The sequence below is a fragment of the Numida meleagris genome, chromosome 2 (genome assembly GCF_002078875.1).
Source record: "Numida meleagris isolate 19003 breed g44 Domestic line chromosome 2, NumMel1.0, whole genome shotgun sequence".
Classification (NCBI taxonomy): Eukaryota; Metazoa; Chordata; class Aves; order Galliformes; family Numididae; genus Numida; species Numida meleagris.
The window spans coordinates 50,787,634-50,811,174 of NC_034410.1; the positions used below are offsets into that span (position 1 = coordinate 50,787,634).

Consider the following 23,541-nt stretch of genomic DNA (forward strand, 5'->3'; position numbering starts at 1 on the left):
ATAGTAGTAGTCTGATCCAGAATTACCCGCCCAACATGCCTTTGAATTTATTTGATTGAATTGACCTGTCGAGATCTCAGACATGGCTAATCTTTGTTCTCTGGCAGACTGTCTTCATTAGGACATGGCAGGATCCTGCAGAAGCAGCATTCTGCTGGGATGGTGTCATCTCGCAGTATGCACAGCCTATAGTCAGTAGGTTTGCTTGGTATCTGGCAGCATGGTGCAAAGTGAAAAGAGTGTTGCACTGTTTTGGTTGGTTTATGTTGTGTGTTTTTTTTTTTCATTTGTTTGTTTATTTGTTGGTTTTATTTCCCCCTGTATGTGCTAGTTCCAAAGCTGGAGTTCCTCATACCAAGTCACTCTACACGCAGTGCCAAAACAGGCAGACTCTATGGGAAGGGAAACTCTTAAGTCTGAGAGAGGCACTAAATCCAGTATTGGTTGTGGCACTGCTGAAGCTAATTATGGCTGGTAAGTATGAATGAGACTGAGTAATGTTGCAATCTGTTGCCTTTCACCCTAGTTAATATGACAGCACTCACAAGGCATCCCATGTAAAAATAAAACCTATCTGAAAAAGTATTAGAAACTGGTATGAAGTGACTTGCTTGTTTTGAAATATAGAGTTATTAAAGAAATCAGTCCTGATCTGTTCAGCTGTTCCTGTTCAGTTCAGCTGCATCCATAGAGCTGCACTAGCTTCTATGATTGCTGTGGGTTTGTAAATTTTCCATGAAAAATATTTTCCTCTTTTTCTCTCACAATATCCTAGTTTATCTCCATATTCAGAAGAATTCCAAGTTTCTGTTCATGGTGTTCTGTTCAAGTTTATTTCACTGTAGTGAGTCACGTAAGAGAAGTCCAACAACTTTTTCCTGTGTGGCATAAAGGTTGAGCTGTTCCCATCTTAGTGAAAGAGAGGAGGAAGAATGGAAAGATGCAGAGGACTTGATGCACATATTTCTAACACCAAACATCAGAATATTGTCTCTATATTGGGACATATGTTCAATATATTAAAAACAAAACAAAGCAAAACAAAACAGAACAAAACATTTAGAATTTATTAAAATAAAATCTTTTATCCCAAATATATAAACTGATTTGTCACAATCACCATCAGAAGATGTTCTTCCAATTAAGACTATCTGGGGAAAGGGGGAATACATCAAGGAGAGGAAAGATTCGGAGAGAGCAGGAACCACCACGATAAAAAAGGGAATTGACAGTGTATCGTGCAATGGAATAATTTAGCACCAGCTGGGAAGTGTAAACAGGATTGGAAGATAGCTGGGCAGAGGAAGGATGAGAGGGAGGGAGAAGTGTGCTAAAGGAGAAGCTGAACTCAGACAGCAGGGAAAAACTGGAAGTAGCTGGCTGGGTAAAGATCTGAGGGCACACAGCTGATGAGAAGATAGGTATGAAGACTGCTTATATCCTATGTGTAGGAACACAGGAAAGGCAGGTTTGGCAACGTAAATAGGCAGAAGGTCAGTAAAAGTTATCACAGAGTGGCAAGAATGAGTAGATGAGGAGCTACAAGATAACATGTGAATTCAGGTAGTCTGGACAATGAGACTGACAGAGGAAAAGTAACTCCATGCATAAAAGGACTGAGAACCCAGATGTGTTAGACAAGGAGAGAAACACGCTGGGAGCAGTAAGTGGAAAAGTTTCTGGAGAAAGATGAAAATGGGATGGTGAGTCAGCAGGAGGGAAGAGCTAAGTAAAGCAAATCTGCCAGGGAAGGTGAGACAGAAGGGATAATGCTGACATGGGATAGATGAATAGCCAAGGAACATGGAATAGTACCTGTGATATTTAGATCTCAAGGTTCCTCTGCTGTCAACAAATATCAGCTTATATGCTAGCAGACAGTGTGTCATTCTACATTAGTGCTGCCAGTAGGGAGGTTGACAACTTAGGAGCTATTCTTTTAAACTAAATTTCTTAGATCTATGTGGAAAATTCATATGGTCATCAGTGTAGTGCTTACAAGTAGTTACATGATGGAACTCTGTTTTTTCACTTTGCTTTCTAAAAACATTTTTTAAAGCTAAATCTTATGAAAAATTGTGCTTTGAGAGTTCTATTCATTTGGGTATCTGAAAGTTTTAAAATTTCCAAAGCCTTCTGAACTTTGCAGTCATGATTACATTTCCCTACCCTATCCCATAAATTTGTTCTCTGATACCATCTTTAATTGCAGGAATATGTATTTATTTTTATTTTTTTTCCCACAGGGCACCTACTCACTGACCTTCTTTGGGAGTGACTGAGAAATGAGTACTGGTGCAAGGTATTGTCTTTAATATTTGTTCTTCACTTGTTACAAAAACTGTGAGATGTATAGTGATGGAACAAGGGGATCGTAGGATGAAAAACGCCAACCCATACATTCTGTGATGGTTGAATGCTGGCTCATACATATAGATTTTTTACCTTTCCCTCTGCCATTCGGTCCCTATGCTTTGCCAGGGATCACACTTTTCCACAGGTGGTCACTAACTGTGTGTTCCTCATTTCTGGGGTCCTGACAGGAGACTCTAGGGTCTGGTTTGCAGAAATGCTGAGCATTCACAGCTGCAACTAAAGTTAGTGATACTAGTGATTTAAATGCATAAAGAACTATGTAATGTTACATACTCTGAAATGTACATATGATAAGTTTTAAAGGAAATGATTAGTGAATTCAACTGGCATGAAGGATACAAGGATTTGAATGTGGAGAAAGTTTGGAATTTCTCTAGTCAAAAGCATAAAACTATCTGTATCTTGGATCCCAACAAGGAGGGGGCAAAAGTTTTACCAAAAAAAGGCCCCGGCCCTAACTGGATGAAAAAACATCTCAAAGGGGATATTAAGAGTATGCAGGGAGCTTACAAGTGATGGAAAAAAAGGATCAGTCAGCAAAGAAAGCTGTGTCTTGGAAGTCAGGAAGTATAGAGACAAAGTGAGAATTGCCAGGAGTCAGGCTGAGGTGTACCTTCAAAAGAAAAGTAAAGCAAGCAGCAAGAAGTTCTTCAGTCATAGACATAAAAAGAGACCAAGGGAAATAAAAGAAAATAGGGGGGAAAAATGTTGGAATGCTATGTGAAGCAAGGGTATGGCAGGGATTTGATTTCCAAAGTAGAAGCCAAAAAACCCCCAAATAAGTACATGATGTACATTTTCAAATAAAAGTGCTGGTGGTCATGATGACAAATAGGAATGAAGATTTGGAGAAATCAAAATGAAGTGAAGCAAATTCAAAATACTTATTATTTAATAAATGAAGAGAATGAATGTCTCCACTTACGAATGTTGAAAGTACAAGCACATGAATTTGCAGGTCATGTGCAAAGTAATTTCATAAAATCATAGAACCACAGAATGGTTTGGGTTGGAGAGGACTTTACAGACCATATAGTTCCAACCCTCCTGCCATGGGCATGGACAATTCCCACTAGATCAGATTGCCTGAGGTCCCATCCAACCTTGCCTTGAACACCTTCAGGGATGGGGTATTGATGGCGTCTCTTGGCAGCTCATTTCAGTGCCTCACCACCCGTTGAATAAAGATTTTTTCCCTTAAATCTAGTCTAAATCCGCCTTCCTTCAGTTTAAGGCCATTACCCTTTCTTCTGTCACTACATGCCCTTGTAAAAAGTCCCTCCCCATCTTTTCTGTAGGCCCCTTTAGCTACTGTCTTCCCAAATCCTCCTCTTCTCTAGACTGAACAACCCCAGTTCCCCCAGCCTGTCTCCACAGGAGAGGTGCTCCAGCCCTCCATTCACCGTCCTGGCCTCCTCTGGACCTGCTCCAACAGGTCCATGTCCTTCTTGTGCTGGGGGCCCCAGAGCTGAATGCAGCGCTGCAGAAGGGATCTCAAAAAAGCAGAGCAAAAAGGTAGAATCATCTTTCTCACCCTGCTGGTCACACTTCTTTTCAAGTAATCCAGGATACTCAAGGTTTTCTGGGCTGGGAATGCATATTGCTGTCTCATGTTGATCTTCTCATCAATTAGTGTCCCCAAGTCCTTCTCCTTAGGACTGCTCTCCATTTGTCATCCAGCCTGTATTTGTGCTTGGGATTGTCTTGATCCAGGTGCAGCATCTTGCATTTGGTCTTTTTGATCTCAATGAAGTTCACACAGGCCCACCTCTCAAGCCTGCCCAGGTACCTCTGGATGGCATCACCTCCCTCCTGCATGTTGACCACACCATACAACTTGGTGTCATTTGCAAACTTGCTGGGTGTGCACTCAGTCCTACTGTCTGTGTCACCAACAAAGATGTTAATAAATTTAAGAAAATTTAGTAAATCTTTAAAAAAGCTTGTGCCAGGTAGTCAACAACAATAAATGACACATTACTCTGAAATGGTATTTAATATTTCCAGTAAATTGAAAGCACATGCTTAATGCTCCTGAAAGAGAGGAAATTTGATTTTTGGGGTTTACTTACCTCTTAGGCTCACCTTCATAGCATGCAGCATTTTAGATTATATATTTTAAAGATAAGGACAATTATAAATGGTGGGGAAAATAACAAAATTGAAGCTAGGGTGTATTAAATTTTGTCATGCCAGGATAACCTGATATATATATGTTTTATAATTTGCGGATATACTTTACATGTACTTCACTGAAAACCTCTTGTAGATTACATGCAGATAAGTAGTTAAGGGGCAACAGATGACTTAATATTGAAGCTTCAAGGTGAGTAAAGGGTATGTAGGAATGGCTAGTACTGACAAGTGAAGAACAGCTGGTGAGAGAACACAAGAGATGCCTGCAAAGAAATTTTACCTCCTATAATATTTTCATTAATGATGCTGTCTCAGTTTAGCAGCATGCTAATGAAATTTGCTCTTGACTTTAAGAAGGGAAGTGCTGCCAAAAGAAGGAGAAATCTAGATATCATATGAAGATTTGTATGACACTGAGGGCTGGACTGTTTGTGAAGTGAAGCACCTAAAGAGCTAAAGCTGGGAAATTCTGCTCTAGGCTGGGTTTTCTTTGATTTTCCTGTGAGTGAGGAGGAAGAAGGCCTGGGGTTTGGGTTTGCATTGTGAAAATAAATGTTCATATCATTTGAAGGAGCCCAGGAGGTAAGAAATGAAAGTCTAAACTGCATTACAGCAGATAAGGCAGAGATGAGATCCAGAAGGGTAAACCAGGTACAGTTCTGGCCCTGGTGAAGAATGATGGATTTAAACTAGAACTCATGTCTGTCTTAAAAGACAAAATAAAAGCATATTTGTCTGGTAGAAAAAGAGGCTTAAGCAACATGTGGCTAATCTCTCGTAAGTACAGTTGAAGAGGTAGAGCTGGTTTAAAGGTACAGGGGAAATAAGAAGGAGAGTAGTCATCCAATCCAATACTAGATTTCAAGAGTTCTCTAAGCTAAAGGAAATTAACGGCAAAAGAAGGCACAGACAGAAGGCATTAGACTAGGTACTGGAATGAGCCTCATGAGTATCAGAGTGGTACTGAAAACTTTATAGTAGAAGAGAAAGGGAAAAACTGCTGTGCTGCAGCTAGCACTCCCCAGCACATACTGACTTTCCTGCTGCTCCCTCTAACCCTGACTGGCAGCAGCCTGGATTCTTCCATTCAAGCTCCACACAGGTTGCTACATGTTCTCTTCTAAATATGTTTGTTGTTGCCATGTCGTTTGTGCCAGTACTTACTGATTTTCTGAAGCTAGACATTGCAAATACATAAGTCACAGAAGAGACAAGGAATCTTGTCTTGCCAGCCCATTACAGCCTCATAAATTTCACAGATATTCAAATATACCAGTTTTGAAATGAAACTCCCACTATATGGTTGAATTATTGCTGCTACTGAAGGATGTGCCTCCACCCTGCCTGTCTTTCCTTTATTGTCCAGTGGTGCTTTCATGACTGTATGACTGACAAATCTTATTTCCAGTAATGGGTAATACTCTGTCAGAATTCCTAAATTCTGGTCTTGATTCCACCTACCATAAAACACGGAGTTTCTTCACTTATTCCACAGGAATAATAAGATACATCCCAGAGTCCTGAGGGAATTGGCTGATGTAGTCACCAAGCCACTCTTAAAGATATTTTAAAAGTCATGGAAGTCAGGTGAAGTCCCTCGTGACTGGAAAAAAGGCAACATTGCACCCATTTTTAAGAAGGGTAAAAAGGATGACCTCAGGAACTACCAAACCTGTCAGTCTCACCTCTGTGCTGGGAAAGCTGATGGAGCAGATCCTCCTGGAAGCTATGGTAAGGCACATGGAAGACAGAGAGGTGATATAAGAGAACCACCCTGAGCACCCTCAGTAAGTTTGCAGACGACATCAAGCTGGCAGGAAGTGTCGATCTGCCTGTGGGTAGCAAGGCCCTACAGAGAGATCTGGACAGGCTGGATTTCTGGGCTGAAGCCAATGGGATGAGGTTCAACAAGACCAAGTGCTGGGTCCTACACTTTGACCACAACAACCCCAGGCAACACTACAGGTTTGGGGCAGAGTGGCTGGAAGACTGTGTAAAGGAAATGGACCTGGGGGTGTTGGTCGATGCTCAGCTGAGCATGAGCCAGCAGTGTGCCCAGGTGGCCAAGAAAGCCAATGGCATCCTGGCTTGTATCAGAAATAGTGTTGCCAGTAGGAGTAGGGAAGTCATTGTCCCTCTTTCCTCAGCACTGGTGAGGCTGCACCTCGAGTACTGTGTCCAGTTTTGGGCCCCTCACTGCAAGAAAGACATTGAGGCCCTGGAGCGTGTTCAGAGGAGGGTGACAAAGCTGGTGAGGGGTCTGGAGCACAAGCCTTATGAGGAGCGGCTGAGGGAACTGGAATTGTTCAGTCTGGAGAAGAGGAGGCTCAGGGGAGACCTTATCACTCTCTATAACTACCTGAAGGGAGGTTGTAGTGAGCTGGGGGTCGGCCTCTTCTCTCTTGTAACTAGTGACGGGATGAGGGGGAATGGCCTCAAGTTGTGCCAGGGGAGATTTAGGCTGGACATTAGGAAGTACTACTTTTCTGAAAGAGTGGTCAGGCACTGGAATGGGCTGCCCAGGGAGGTGGTGGAGTCACCGTCCCTGGAGTTGTTCAAGAAACATTTGGATATAGTGTTGAGAGACATGGTTTAGTGGGGTTATTGGTGGTAGGTAGATGGTTGGACTGGATGATTTTGTAGGTTTTTTCCACCCTAGCTAATTCTGTGATTCTATGATTCTATGAACCAGCATGGCTTCATCATGGGAAAATCCTACTTGGCCAAACTAGTGGCCTTCTGTGATGGTGTAACTGCATCAATGGACAAGGGAAGAACCACTGATGTCATCTATCTGGACTTCAGTAAGGCCTTTCACACAGTACCCCACAATATCCCTCTCTCCAAATTGGAAAAATATAGATTTGATGGGTGGATTGTTCAGTGGACGATGAACTGGCTGCAAGATCAAATCCAGAAAGTGGTGGTCAGTAGCTCAATGTCTGGATGGAGGTCAGTGACAAGTGGTGTCTCCCAGGGGTTGGTGCTGGGGCCGATACTCTTTAATATCTTCATCAATTACATCAACAGTGGGGTTGAGTGTACCCTCAGTAAGTTTGTGACGCCAAGCTGTGGGGTACAGTCAACATGCCCAAGGGACAGGACACCATCCAGAGGGACCTAAACAGGCTTGAGCAGTGGGCCCAGGAGAACCTCATGAGGTTCAATAAATCCATGTGCAAGGTCTTGGACCTGGGTCAAGGCAACCCCCACTACCAATACAAGCTAGGGATGAAAGGATTGAGCACAGCCCTGCCAGAAAGGACTTTGGGGTACTGGTGGATGGCAAGCTGGACATGAGCCAGCAATGTGCCCTCATAGTCCAGAAAGCCAACTGTATCCTGGGCTGCATCAAAAGAAGCGTGACCAGCAGGTCAAGGGAGGTGATCCTGCTCCTCTACTCTGCTCTGGTGAGGCCTTACCTGGAGTACTGCATCCAGGTGTGGAGTCATAAGTACAGAAGAGACATAGACTTGTTGGAGCGCATCCAGAGGAGGGGTGCAAAAATGATCCAAGGGATGGAACACCTCTCCTACAAGGACAGGCTGAAAGAGCTGGGGCTGTTCAGCCTGGAGAAGTGAAGGCTCCAAGGTGACCTGATAGCAGCCTTACAGTATCTAAAGGGGAGCTACAGAAAAGAAGGGGACGGAGTCTTCAGCAAGGTCTGTGCTGATAGGACAAGGGGAAATGGTTTCAAACTTAAAGAGAGTAGATTTAGGTTGAATATAAGGAAAAAGTTTTTTACAGTGAGGGTGGGCAGGCACTGGAACAGATTGCCCAGGGAGGTGGTGGATGCCCTGTCCCTGGAGACATTCAAGATCAGGATGCACGGGGCTCTGAGCAACCTGAGCTAGCTGTAGATGTCCCTGTTCATTGCAGGGGAGTTGGACTAGGTGACCTTTAAATGTCCCTTCCAACTCTAGGGATTCTATGATTCTATGATTCTAATATTCACATTTTTCTTTACCTCTGTCTTACATTTGCTGTTACCCCACAACCATGGGCTGAGTGAAGCTTGAAGTTCCAACCCTAACCAAAGTATCTCATTTTGTAGAGTGGTCAGGGCCAGATGACTGAAGAAGGGTGTGGGAAGAAGACGAAAGTAGTGAGACTTCCTCAAAACACTCTTCAGCCTCCAGGAATCCATGGATCGGGTAATTTCCAAGCCAGAGACGAGGCTTTTGTTTTTAATAGCTATGTTGGATTTTTCTTCTGTGAATTTGTTCATGAATTTTTAAATGGGAGTTAACTTGTGGTATCCCACAACATCCTGTGGCTAGGGGTTAGCTGACTTTACTATGAGTCAAGAAAGGGGAAAGCTACCTTTTTTTTTGTTTGCCAAATGCTTCATGTTTTTCATTTGACACCTTCTAGCTTGTACACAAGAAGAAATAATGTGTAGTTATTTCCTATTTACCATGTTCATGCCACTTATGATTTTACAGGCATCTATCGTTATCTGTTAGGCTGAAGAGTCTTTGTCTGTTTATTTACTCCATGTACCTGAGCTAGTTCATACATTTTATCAACCGCGTCATCCTTCTCTGGGCCTTTACCATCTTTAATGATTGTTTAGGTGTAGTGGACAGTAGTTTCCCCCTGTGGTGGTTTGCACTGGGATTTCATGTCCAGCTTGTACTGAAAAGTGAACTCATGGCACCTTTGAATTCCCAAGAGCTCAGTCAGCTGGTGTTTAGGTTTTGAAGAGTTTAATGTGTCTCTGTCCACACCTCAAAGCAGTTCTCTGAGCTGCCAGTTTTGCATCCTCCTCCTCAAAGTGCTTCCTCCCTTACTTCTGTCTGCCACTCCCTTTCTCTGCATGCATTCATCCTGCCTGTCCTTCTGCATACCCTTCCTTTAATGCCGCACTGAGTCCCCCCATCCCAAGTATAACACATGTATCTCTAAAAAATAAATCTCTTTCCAAAACAAATGTAGCATTTTCAAATGCTAGCAGGTCAAAGCCTGTCTAGTCTCTCTCTCCCCAACCCTTGCATGCCAGTTCCTGGTTTATTGTCACTTTCTATCCTGTTTCTCTGTATTTCTACTCCCAAAGTCCCAGAATTTCTCATCTTTGTTGTCACCTACTTTACACTCTCTACGTGTGCTAACTTTCCTGACATGCCCATCATAACTTTGATGGGATTGATGTCCCATGTCTTTCTATGTTCAAGAGACATTTGGATGATGCCATTAAGAATATGCTTTAAGTTTTGGCTTGCTCTGACATGGTCAGGAAGTTGGACTTAACAAACTCTGTAGATTCCTTCCAACTCCTCTCTTCTCCTCAACTATTCCCCAGAGCAGCCTTCTTGAAGCCAGTGATCTGTAATTCACCCCAAAGGTGAAAATGGATCTGTGTCACCAGTAGAGGAGGCACAGCTCATGCCCTCAGCCCAACTCACCTCACAAATGAACAGGGAATGGAAGGCATGGAAAGAGGTAAGCAGCCATCCAGTAGCTGCATTTAGAGAGAGCTCTTCACCCTAAACACAATCTTTGGTCCTGTTGGCCTCCTACCCCTGTGCCATCTCTGGCTCAGAGTGAAAATACCCATCTTCAAGTGCCTGTCAGAGAAGGGGAGCAAGCTTACAAGGACAAAAAAAAAAAAAAAAAAAAAAAAAAAAAGGAAAAGGAAAAGGAAAAGCAATGCTCAGTTGCTTCTTTCCATGCTATTTCTTGCAGTTGTCTTGAGGCCACAGAAGTGAGCTACCCCCACCTGAGAGCTGCTGCCTTCTCGGCCCCACAGAGTGAGGAACTTTGGGATAGTCTTACTCTTTTCAGGGTCCATTCAGGACCACCCCTGTGTGTTATCATTGTATGTTAAGTGTCTAAGGCTAAGAGCTAGGAGGAAGTAGAGCTGAGAAAATCATCTGGCCATGAATGTAAATCAGTGGTTTCCTTCTTTCATCTCCTGGTCTACGCTTTGCTTTTATCCCTCTGTTTCTCAGACCTGACCAGTACCTCTCAGAGATCAAAAGATGTCTGGCTTCATCTTCTCCGCATTCAGATATATTCCACTCTTAGTACTTGCTTGGGAATTGGTTCTGATTGTTACTGTGTAATTAACTGGATAGCCAGTTTTTGTTATCTTTGGCTATTGCAGTAGCACTGTGGTGAACTACACACTTGGTGCTTCTGAGTCCCTCAGGTCAGTGAGAGGTTTAGTACTTACCAAAAAACTTGGATAGTTAGGTTCATGACAGTAATATTTATATTTAGGGTTAAATGCCAAATGCAATAACAAATAGTCAGGTGACTGGCAATAGTTCCAGTGGCACAATCCATTATTGGCATCAAGAACACAGAGCATTTTGGCCCAAAACAGTGTTGGTAGTAACCAGTCTGTTACTGGGGGTGCAAGCCTTTTCAGCATTCTGCTATGTAGCATCCTTCCATTTTGCTTTCAAGGCTTTCTTGTGACTACTAGACTGGAATTTTATTCTGTGCTGAATTCTGTCTGTAATGGTTATTGTAGAACTACAGTCAGTGACTTTATCATGGCTGCATTTTGAGCTGCATATGGAGAGTCGTTTCTGGCTTCAGCTTGTTTTACGTCTTGTTGAAATGTGTCTTCATATGCTTGAGATTATTGAACAGGGCCATTATTCTTGTTCCTGTCTCATACAGAGAAAAAATTCTGATTAGCTGCATGATTTGCACTGACCTCCTGCTATTGGTGGATTGCTGTGTAAGTGACATTAGATTTTGCACACTGATATGCTTTTGTGTATGTGTAGGTGTGTATGTATGTGTATGGGGTTTTTTCATTCTCAGAGTTTGCACTGAATCTGTTGCTTCTGAATAATAATTAGTGAATAGATAAATTAATCCAGTCCTACATTATTTGCTTAGCAATGTCATATTACTAGCAGAATGGAAATCATTTTATTTTCTACCAAATATTTGTCCAAATATTTCTTGAGGCCAAGACTGGCATCTGTGCGAATTGTTTGCTATGTTATTCCCATGTCCTAGTCATCCCTAACTGCCCCGAACCACAAATCATTTGCTCATTCCTGTTCAAGCCATCAGTCTAGCCCTCTGGGCTTTGCAGAATCTAGCAATAAATCTAGCTCTGATGACCCAGATCTTCTGAACCCTGACCTTAAAATTAAAGTTAATGGCCCAGAGACCCCTAACAGCAAGAGAATTAATCATAAGCCATTTGTCTCTGATAGCCTAGTTTCTAGTCCTACAGGTCATGCAGTACCCAACAATAAAGCTATCTCATTAGTCCTTGCTGTCTCAAAAGCAATCTGAACCCAAACTCTAACTTTCAGCCTAACTTCAAAACCAGTATCTGACTGAATTAAGCACAGATCTTTGGTCTATGGCACAATGAAGAAACTGTTGGTTAGACTTGCTGTTGATGACTTCAGAAACAGGAAAAAATACAATTAGGGCTAGCTGCTGTAAAATTCTTAGTGCTAGCCCATGGACTCATAAGAGCAAGCCTGAATGAGTAAGGACTTCTGCTGTTATTATAGTTAGAAATGCTAATGAAACTAGCTGGCAGAAATGCTTTGTTTTGTGGCTGTGATAAGTTGGCAGGTTATAATTAGGAGCAGGTTTGGGAAAAGAAAATGAGGAACCGATAAATTAGCTTTACAACTGGATCATTTCCTCTCCAATGAGGCAAAGAAGAAGTCTGGAGCTAAAATCTTTTAGTGCTGGAAACAAAGGAAAGAACTACAGGCACAAAGGAAGATGCTGCCATATTCCTCAGATCTCAAAATTGACCTGAAAGTCTAAATACTTAACGCTGACCTGAGCCTTATTCCAGTACCTGCAGAATAACAGCCCTCTCCTGCATTGCAAGCTACAGCAACATTAGACCTGATATACTCTACATCCAAGAAGCTCTTTCTGAGCTGTCGATCACCCTTTTCCTGGAGAATTTGAAGAATGAAGAAAGAAAATTGTCCCTCTATGTCTTCTGCTTGAAATCTTATCTTGTTCTAAATGCTACTGATGTCTTAATGCTAATATAAAACATGTAAAGACCCTTCTTGTTCCTTCTCTATCACTTGCTCTTTGACACAGCAGATTTGCAGTCCTGTAATAACTACCTAAAATACTCAATCTGTGCTATACTGAATGCTAAGCCTAACCCAACAGTTTTCCTGTTCTAGCAAGAAGACACGTCATCTGATTTTGATTTGAGTATGATTTACTTAAGAATACTAGCATTTAGTTTAGGTTTACAGGGAGCATCAGAAAGTAAGAATCTGTGTCTTAGTCCACTGAAAAATTCTACTGATTTAATCTTGGAAGCCAAAGGATGTCTAAGGGTGCAGGCAAATGGCTTATCCTTAGTTTAAGCCTAGTATTAACAAATCTTTCTTCAGATTGAGCAAGGTTTAGGATCAAATAATCCTGGCTTTAGCTTTATTACTGAAACTCAGAGCTTCCAGTGAGGGAAGATGAAGGATGTAGCTTTCAGAGGCAGAAGTCTTACTGTGAGACTGATTTCTGTTAAGACATTCAGGTGTCTCCTTCGGGGTAGGGTTTAGGAAGCAAAAACTGTAAAGCTAAATCTGTTTCTGAATCATACAGCCACTGAGAGGGTAAGATGTTGGACGAAGTTAGTAAGGAAAAAGCATTTATGACTAATTTCTTATCCCTCATCAGACGCGACTAGATTAAAATGGAGTAGGACTAAACAACCTGCAACTTATAAGAACCATAAAATTAATCATAAACTATTTGGCCTGCAGGCTGCTTACCTCATGTCGGCCATGTTGGCAAGTTCCCAGAATAAGAGAAGTCCCTGAAGTTCTAGACTTCCTCTTCCTCATTTTACTTCTTCTTTGAAAGACAAGTTCTTAAAGTGCTTAAGTTACTCACCAGTTATTTTTTCCTGCTAGCTGGGTCCCTTATCTTACCTGTCATGACTTGCTAAGTACAAGCATAAAAGTATTCAGACTTTCACCCCCCTTAGCTGCGACTCTGAAAGGGAGCTTTGCCTCTTTACAGAAGCTTTAATCATTTCTGTCAAATTAATACATTACTCTGACACAAATTCTAAGATTCAGGAGAAATATTAGGGTTACTCTTTCTTTTCTGAAATAAACTCTATCCATACACCTAACCATGTTACTAACCATAATCCAAATCAAAAATCACAGTTGCAGCAAAAATACAGTTAATTGTGAACTAAGTCTTACTGCTAACTTCATCTCTCCTCTTTATCACAGCAACACTTACAAGTCTCAGAAATAAATATAATTTTATGTTTCTCCTCTCCGTATTCTGCAAACCCTAAGCATCTGAAAGAGATGCTTACACTCCAGTAGACTTGATTTGAAATTTCAAGGTTTTATATTGGAACCGGTGCTATCATTTTTTTTTCTTAAAACATTATCCTAACTGTAATATCAGTTCTGAGTCGAGTCAGAGGCTAGAGAGAAAAAAAATCAGTCACACACTAACTACTTTCTTCATCTTTCTCTACCAGCACCTGGAAGATTTAAGCCTGTGTCTTGCTTTGGATTTCCTTGTGCTAAGTTGCAGCCTATGAGCTGACCCCTACTCTAGCTTGGAGGCATAGTAACCAAAGACATTTTACTGTACAAACATATTTTCCACTGCAGACTCCCATTTTTAAGCTGTGTCTTTCAGCTACACATTTGAAATTCCAACATTCAGGAAGGAAAGGAGCTCCTTGCTTCCTAATCCCAGCCCTTGCCAGAAGCAGTTTGCTGTGCTGCTATGCTACCCTGTGCCACTGTGTCTTCAGGCAGCCCAGTGAGCGCTGGCAAAACAGCAGGTGAGCAACTGTGGGAAGGTGTGAAGTTTTCTAAATCAACTTATATGCACATGGCTGGCGAAGTAGAAGTGCCTGACAGGGTTGATCTTCGTAGAGATGCATCTAACCGGCTGCTGCAGCTCTCCCTGAGCATTCAATGTGTGGTAAAATGTCCTTCCTGGCTCTTGCTGTTTCACCTGCTGATGTTTTAACGGGAGACATTTTTTCTTGAAGTAATGGTAAATGAGCTACTCTACCAAGGCAAGTTCCCTTGATCGCTTTGTTGTTCTTCATTGCAAGACCGTATCTTAGAAGCTCACAAATGCTATAGACGTTCTGGCAGTGGTGGACTTCTCAGGATCTTGCAGTAGCATGCTATCCTCTTATTCTAAAGCAAACCCAGTATAACTCTTGTACTTTTTGGAAGGGTGAAGGTCAGGGCCATGTGAGTAGGTTAGACATTTGTATTTTAGAAAGCATATTCCAGGGGAGATTACAATGAAGGTCTATAAAATTGTTGACAAAATGGAGGGAATCAATAGGACTAATTTTCCCACTGTCTTTTGCAGTATAAAAGCTACAGTAATCAAATGAACTTATAAGGATAAATGTTTAAAAATACTGAGGAATTTGAATCTTTACAGATCGAACATCTAAGGTACATCATTCCTAACCTGTGGATACTGAGTGTTTACATGGACTTAAGGTGAGACTGCACAAGATCATGAAAATGAAACCAAGTCTGAATACTGAGGGTGTATTTTCAGGCTTAATCTTTTTTATACTTTAGACATTTCTTTATGGTCATTTCCAGAACCATACAGACCTTTGCTTTGATGCTCTGTGACCAGTCCTATGTTCCTAATGTTCAAGACCTATACGGCTGAAAGCGATTCTTCTGTCTTAACAGACTGTACCCTGGGACAGATTTCTTACACTCTTTGTACTTGTATTCAGTGGCTGAGAATGTTAATTTCTGCCTTTCTTGTTCTTCCCACAGTATGTACACTGAGCCATGATTTTCAGTCTGGCTGTGTCCTGAGTCACTGACCTCTTTATCATGAATCTATGTACTTGTTCTGCACACTAATGGCTGTCGCTGTTTTGATTTTTTCCTTGGACAGCTCCTTGCTGTTGACATTTGTATGCCTTTCCCCAGGGTTGAGGATATTTCTCTCAACATATTGTCAAGCAAACTGAAATCACATGTCTCAAAAAATGATGCTGTTTCTGATTAGAGAATCTTCTTCATCTCTGTAGTTACATGTGGATGTCAGAGCTCTCCACTGTGTACCTCACATATCTAAGTAACCTTCTTATTTCAGGTAAAATTAAAGTACTTCCCTCACCTCCATCTCAACTCCAATGCCTGTTCACAGTGTTCTGCCTAAAATTCTGTTTTCAACTATTCCTGTATTTCCCAGCCAAAACACTAGTTATGAGAGAAGCCCTATTAATTCTTATGGTCAGTTATGCTCAGAATCTATTTTTCTCTTGCATGGTTTCTGTGATTATGCAATGCTATTTGTCTAGAAATTGAGCTTTTCTGTGGATCTGTATTGCTTCTCTCCATAGATGTTGCTTTGTGCTCTTCTTAAACATGCACCATTCTTCAGTGTGAGTGTTGCTCCCTCATCACTTCTACCTTAGGTAATGAAATGGCAGGATTTAATTATCCTTCAATTAAATAAGCTCATTATTAGAAGTCTGTTCACAGATGTTGTGTGTCAAATCCAGCTAGCATGATGACTACATTATGCAAACAGACTGTTGCCTCCTCCAGACTTTCTTCTCTAGTTTGCGCTCCATGCATATTGCCACATCTCCGGAGAATGACTGAAGCAACCTACACAATTACTGGTACACTCTGAGCCCTTTTAAGACAGTCTTAAGTAAAGACCTCAGCTAGGAGAATTTTGCTTATATGTCTCTTTTTGGTGTTTGGATTTACAGAGCTATGTTTCCATTGTAACCCAGCTCAGCAGAAGGCAATTTCAGCTAGCTTTTCAGCAACAAGATACCATGCAGCTGAGTTCTCTGATTCAGCTTGGGATATGGGGGTACACACAGAGGGAGAAGAAAGCAAAGCATGGTGGAGCTGGTAGATGGCTTGTTTCTAGATTAGTCCTGATTTGGATTTGATTTCTGCTGATATCTGATTATTGATCCAAACAATGCTACACCGGAGGGGAATAGCAGGCTGTCTAATTAATGCATGGATTGCACCAAAAGGTTCCTTTGAAAACTGCGATATTGTAGCGATGTATTTGGCTTGATTTTTCTCTCAGGGGATCATTCTCAATTCAGTGGTCCCTGAACTGCACTTTTTTACAGAGAGAGGTTTATTTCATGCAATCTGTGCAGAGTTCATGTAATGTGCCCTCCAATCTCTCCTTCCTCCAATCACTTCCAGCAATTTGGCATTACTAAGAAGAGGGGGACATATTTTGTTTCATTTCAAACCCACTCACACACTTGTGAAATGAGGAACAGAACTCCAAAAGGATTAGATTTGTTTTCCTTTTAAAAGGGGCAAAATGCCAATTTGGGCTGCTGTGAAGAGAAGCAAGTCCTGAATTAACAATGTGCAAGTTCCTGGCTGCGGCCAGACTCTTCCTATGAAGAGGGGAAAAGTCTCATGTTTTCAAAGAATCCCACTTCTTACAGCCACACTGTGTGACTTCAGGAAAGCTCTCCCACTCTTCCCAATATCTTAGGAAGCAATTCTGCTCTGGACATAAATTGCAGTCCTTTGCCCTCATTCCCACATACTCCACACTGTGGCTCTAGACTTGCATTCTTTCATTTTTGGAAGGGAGAAGTAATGGCAGTTTGTCGTCTCTCTGCCATAAGGCAGTTGCTGCATTTCTCTGCTTTGAGAGGTCTGTTTTTACAAATCATTAACTCCTTGTTATCATTACTGTGGGTCAGGGAAACCTGGAGCAGAGCAAAGGCAGCTCAAGTGGGAGAAACTGAGCAAGAGAAATATGGCCCAGCCTGGTCTGCTGCTGCTACCACTGCTACCCTGGAATATAGGCTGCAAGCAGGGCACATGGAGCTGGAGGGAGTATGGATGACAAAATACTCAACTGCAGCTCTGGGCAAAAAGTTCTGACCATGTCAGCAGTGTAGAACTTTTTTCTTAGGCTCCTTGGGGAAGTTGTGTCCCTCAAATCAGGAGCTTGGTTATGTTGGAGCAAAGACAGTCTAGGTTTGTTTATGGTGGTATACCTTGAGTTTTCCTGTCTTTGCACTTTGGTCTGTTTCTTCACTTTTGCTGGGTTTCAGAAAGGGTAGCAGAGCCAGCCTGATTTTCTTTCAATTTCTCTTCTCTGATTGAATAAAGAACCACTTACAGTACCGAACTACTGTCTTCCCAACAGATGAAGAGATTCTGGAAGGAGAAAGGGTTATGTGTCTCCCCACATGATGATTTAGATGACTTATTTATTGCAGCTGCCCACATTATCTTCAAGAATTCTGCCTGTTTGCAATAATTCTACACACTATTTGCCCCTCCACTCCACTTAAAGCTGCCACTGTACGGGAAGCTGTGACAACAGGAGGCCAGTCACAAGTGGTATTCCCCAAGGGTCGATCTTGGGACCGGTGCTCTTCAACATCTTTATCAATGACATAGATGATGGAATTGAGTGCACCCTCAGCAAGTTTGCAGACAACACCAAGCTGAGCGGTGCAGTCAATACTTTGGAGAGAAGGGAAGCCATCCAGAGGGACCTAGACAGGCTGGAGAAATGGGCCCATGTGAACATAATGAGGTTCAATAAGGCCAAGTGCAAGGTGTTGCACTTGTGCTGGGGCAATCCCAGGTATTTATACAAATTAGAGGAAGAACTCCTTGAGGGCAGACCTGCAGAGAAGGACTTGGGGGTCCTGGTGGACAAGAAGCTGGACATGAGCCAGCAGTGTACGCTGGCAGCCCAGAAAGCCAGCTCTGTTCTGGGCTGCATTAAAAGAGAAGTGGCCAGCAGGGAGAGGGAGGTGATTGTCCCCCTCTACTCGGCTCTTGTGAGGCCCCATCTGGAGTATTGTGTTCAGGCCCGGGGCACCCAGCACAAGAAAGACACGGAGCTCTTGGAACAGGTCCAGAGGAGGGCCACCACGATGATCAGAGGGCTGGAGCACCTCTCCTATGAAGAAAGGTTGAGGGAACTGGGCTTGTTTAGCTTGGAGAAGACTCGGGAGACCTCATTGTGGCCTTCCAGTACTCGAAGGGAGTGTGTAAACAGGAGGGGGAATGACCGTTTACATGGGTTAATAGTGATAGGACAAGGCAGAATCGTTTTAAACTAAGACAGGGAAGATTTAGGTTAGATATTAGGAGGAAGTTTTTCACTCAGAGGGTGATGACACACTGGAACAGGTTGCCCAGAGAGGTTGTGGATGCCCCATCCCTGGAGAGACTCAAGGCCAGGCTGGACGTGGCTCTGGGCAGCCTGGTCTAGTGGTTGGCGACCCTGCCCATGGCAGTAGGGTTGAAACTAGATGATCTTTGAGGTCCTTTTCAATCTATGATTCTATGATTCTGTGACAACAGCAAGGACCTTGCAGCTCAAAGATGAAACTAGGTAATGATGGGTGAGGACAGAGCAGCTGGCATGATAGAGGTGACGGCTGAGACAGCTGGAAATCTGTGGAGAGCAGGAACTCCCCAGTCCCAGCTGCCAGCATAGTTTCTGTGCTCCTGTGATTGTTTCATCTTTCTCTGCTGGGGGTTCGGAAAGCTGAGCAGCATCTCAGAGGCTGTTTTAGGTAGCATTATAGTTTCTTGCAGATTTGTGATCCAAGCAGCAATGCAAACCTCTTGATCTGAGAAGTCATAGCTCAGGACAGCTTCTTTCAGAAGCCTTGGCAGCTGAATTTTGTTTTATCTTTATCTTTTCTTTCTTTTCCCTAAAAGAAAGGAAAGATTTATACACAGTAGTCCAGTTGCAGCAGCCAGGTCCTTGAGAAGGAATCACCAGCTATCACTATGTATGCAATAAAAAAACAAGAGGCTTGAAAACCTTGGCATCTGCAAGCAGTTCTCCCTGCTTAGCTGGAGGAAGAGCTTTCCCTTGGAGCTGTTCAGATGTGGGACAGGCAGTGTGCTTGCTTTAGTGTCCTGTAAGGTGGCTGAGGTTCAGAGGTATGGGAGGAACACAAGTGTTTTCATTCCCTTTCTCGCGTGACCGACATCACCATGACCATTTTTCCAACAGATGTGGTGAAGTAGGAACGTAACAGGAGAGTTAGGAGTTTTCTGACTCTCTGCAACTTTTTTTCAATGCCTGGGATTTTATAAAACTCTAACTCTGAAACATATTAAAAGACTGAGCTGCTTACAAAACCTCCAGCTCCACAGGGTTTGCTTATCCCTGGTAATTATCACTTAATATTTGGCCCTGCACAGCTATCTTTCAGTCTTATAAGGATAAATGTATTTGTTTCACTGCTATCTGAGCTCTTTTTCAACATAAGACTGAAACCTATAGTTTATTATTCCTGGACAGAGGCCTACACACACTATGTGTTACTTCTGTAGTTCCCTCAGTCAGTGAGAAATATTTTAGTATTATTATCACTAAATATTTTGCCAGACGCTGCGGTCTTCCAGCTTTCACAAAGATAAGGAGGGAAGGGATGTGTGGCTAAAGTGCAGGCTTAAGAGAGGGGAGACAGGAGGCTCTTTTTCCTTTTCTGTGTCAAACTGGTCAGGGAGAATATTCCTCTGGTAACAAGAAAGTCTGTAAGGCCCTTAACAAGCTACTATCTCCTTGTACTCATATTTCTCATCCCATCAACTGAAATGAAGCGTTTCATTACCACAGGTGCATTTAGCAGTAGGACTTGGGCCTAAATAACCTGTGCAATACTCCTGTTTCTTGAGCACAGCTTTCAGCATTTTTTCTTGGTGCTCTTAAAGCTGTACAGATCTAAGTCATACTTTTACAGCAGAAGTTACAGGATCCTCAGTACTAAGTCCATGATTTCAATGGTTTAGTAGCTTCTCAGTCACTGTATTTTATTTTTCCTTGTTTACATGTATTTAGTCTATAGAGTTGGTCTGGAACTATGTACAATGGAGTTTACATGCATAAGAGACTAATACCAATTTACTTAATAATGCTGTGAAAGATGCAAACTGAGAAACAGATGCATTTCAGACTTACATCTTCCAAGGTTTCCAATGTTTTCTGTGGAAATGATGAGCACTAGGTGCTTTAAGACCTACCAAATCTTTAATTTATGCAACATTGACAATTTTTATTGTATTAATATTATATATCACACCATGTTAGACTAAGAGTATGGTGTCAGAGCTGGATGAGGCACAACATCAAGGCAAAATATATTTGAAAGAAGGAATATGCTCATTTCAAACTTCTGAAATCTCTAGTGCCATTGCACTGCTTTCCTGATTTGTCATTCCCAAATCTTGCAATAGAGTTTATGAGACTTTCCTTAACAGCTGCCTGAAAATATCACATGCCAGACATCTCATATGAGGATACGTGTCCATCATTTCTTAAGAAATGATCCCCTGTTCAAAGAGCAGAAAGCTCAGAGGCAGCACCAGTGGCAAAAGAGCAAGAGGACATATTTGCGAAGAGCTGGCTCAGCAGAGGCAGGGGTCCCTAGCTCCCTCAGCTGTGGTCTTACTGTAAAAGGAAGAGGGTTGAATCTGCACACCTCACTGGATCACTGCTCTTCATATCTCAGACATTGTTAGACTAACCTGCGGTCCTCTAACCTTAGCAGGAGCTGCTCACCTTCAGAACTCAAGCCTTTTAAGGTACAATTGAAGCATACTGGTTTTAGAGCTGAACTTGGGGGAATTCCATCCTACTATATTACGAATCCATCTGACCTCAGGGAGATGTAACTGGACCAGGAAAAGAGTAGGGCTCACAGTTTGGCAGAGAGATGGGACACAGGTGGATGTGGAAGATCTGTGCTGCCAAGTTCAAAAGGATGCTGACCCTGTCCGCCCACTTGGCAGCTGCATGCCTCTCCCAGCAGGAAGGGCCATAAGGACCCATACCTCCGCTGGTGGTGAGCAAGTTAATAGTTCTCTTAATGGCCTACATACTCTGCGTGCATCCCATGAAATGAGTACAAAAATGGTTCATTACCTGCCAGAGACGCAGGGTCAAGTTTTTCAAAGGTTTTTAGGTACATAAAATTGCAGGTGGACAGGTAGTAATGTTTACAAAAGCATTTGTGTGCCAGATTCTCATGGATTTCAGCATGGGTTAAGCACATGGAGATAGAGTGTCTTTAGGCATCCAAGTCCTTTGAGAAGTGAAGTATTTTGCATTTACTGCAGTGTCCTGCAGGGTGCATAAGGCTTATTACTACAGAGCAGCTTGTGTGCTGTAAATCCAGCATACTGACTTACCCTGCAGTGACTTGTTCATCTTCCCATAGCTGGTGGAAAAAAATCTGTTGTGTACATCCCACATATCTACCATCTGGGCAACAATGCCTATTTGTTTTCTGGAAGCCTTCTCTTGAGTTTACTTTTCTTATTAAGAAGGGAAGAAGATGGAGAGGGGGGAGAGAGAGAGAGAGAGAGAGAGAGAGAGAGGCATCAGTGTCCAGCACACATTACCAGCTACACTGCCAATTAACATGCCAGAATTCCTTTGCTCACACATGTTATGTTGTTTTGATGTAACTAAACGACAGTTGCATTCAGCTGCTTCTTTCTATGGAAAAAACATCTTCAAAAGAGCAGATGAGCATGACCCTCTTTCTCGTTTTGTTTCCCATTACTTTAATTGTGTATATATTGAACATATCATCTATCGTGGAAAATCGCTTTCGTCTCTCTAACATCTGCAGGACACTACTATGGCAAAGACTAGTGCATCTGCTCATACAGCTTTTGCACTCCCTGTTTGTTATTCCATTTCATACTCGCAAACTTCAAACCTATGTTCCTAAAGTTAGCCTGTAAAACCCACTGAACTCACTGGGAAGTGCAGGTGCTCAGCAACACAGCAGATCAGGCCATTTTTGTCTAGGTGTCTAAATATGCTTTTACTGGCTTAGACATTTGAACTCAGTGTTTTTGCTCTGGGAGCATTAATCTTGCATCTCAAGTGTACACTAAATTCCAGTTTGCTTCCTCCATCTCAGTCTGTTAAAAATTTGGTTCCATGTTTTTATTAATACCATACAGCAGAGTTTTCCTTGGTTCTTCAGCCACACCGCTTGCTCACTGGTGAGCCCAAAATCATCTACAAATAGTGTTCTGTGTGCATTATAAGATGAATATAACCCTGATGCTGAGGCCAGTATTTATTTTAATTTCTTTGCCTACCATCTTCTGCTCCTTGTAATCCTTGCAAACTAGAAGAGATTCTGGTGTGACAGAAGCACTGGAAGGTTTGTGCAATTAAGGCTGAGGCTAATGTATGCTGTGAGTGGCCCTGCTTAATCCTGTGACTGTCTCTGTGCAACGCATGCATATCATCTCCGGATGCTGTGGTACACATGTTAACAATGGGAAAAGTACTCGGTGGAAGAATGTAACTTTCTAACTCAGCTGCTGCAGTTGGCAGAGGCTGTTCCACCCTCAGTCCGCAATTTGTCTTGGTCTTGTGACTGCTTGTGGAAATGCCCCAAATTGTTTTTCTTACATTTTCACCTGCATGACTTCAAATTAGAGACAGGAAAAGCATTTCAGCAGTATTTAAATAATGTTTTTCTAATTGCGCAGTTTGCTTTAAAAAAATGCATTTTTCAAAACATTGGTTTAAAGATGAAAATATACTAGATGGATAAAAGAAGGAGGAAGGAAACTGCAGAGTTCCATATGCTGAGATCTTTTTATCCACTTCCTAGGGGAATGAGAGCTGGTTTTAGGGGAGTGAAAACAGATTTGAAGGTGCCTCCCTTCAAATGAGCTGCCTGTTAAACTCTCTAGCAAATGGAAGCCTTTCTGAGAGCCATTGACATACTGGGATATCTGCTGTGGACAAAGACGTTCATGACAATGTTCAACCCCTGGTCTTTACTTCTTGCCTTTTTTTCTTCTGTGTGATATCATCACCAAACCCCAAGGGGTGCCTGAAGCCAGTGAAGTCAGAGCCAAGATCAGTATTTGGGACTGAGCCAAGCAGGATCCGGATTAGAGAGAGTTAGAACATTTCCAGAATCACTGTGCCCTCTCTTGCAGCTATCAGCTAGAGGATGCACTGTTACCCAGCTCCTGAGTCAACACGTCTGTAAGACTTTCCAGTATTTTGGATCTCTTCTATTGTACATTA

The 23,541-nt window shown here is 42.3% G+C and overlaps 1 long non-coding RNA gene across 1 annotated transcript; it reads left to right on the top strand.

Annotated features, from left to right (window-relative positions):
* Nucleotides 373-8,664, top strand: LOC110394314. Its single transcript, XR_002435548.1, has 3 exons — nucleotides 373-474; nucleotides 2,247-2,302; nucleotides 8,567-8,664. It is a non-coding gene; the product is annotated as an uncharacterized LOC110394314 (long non-coding RNA).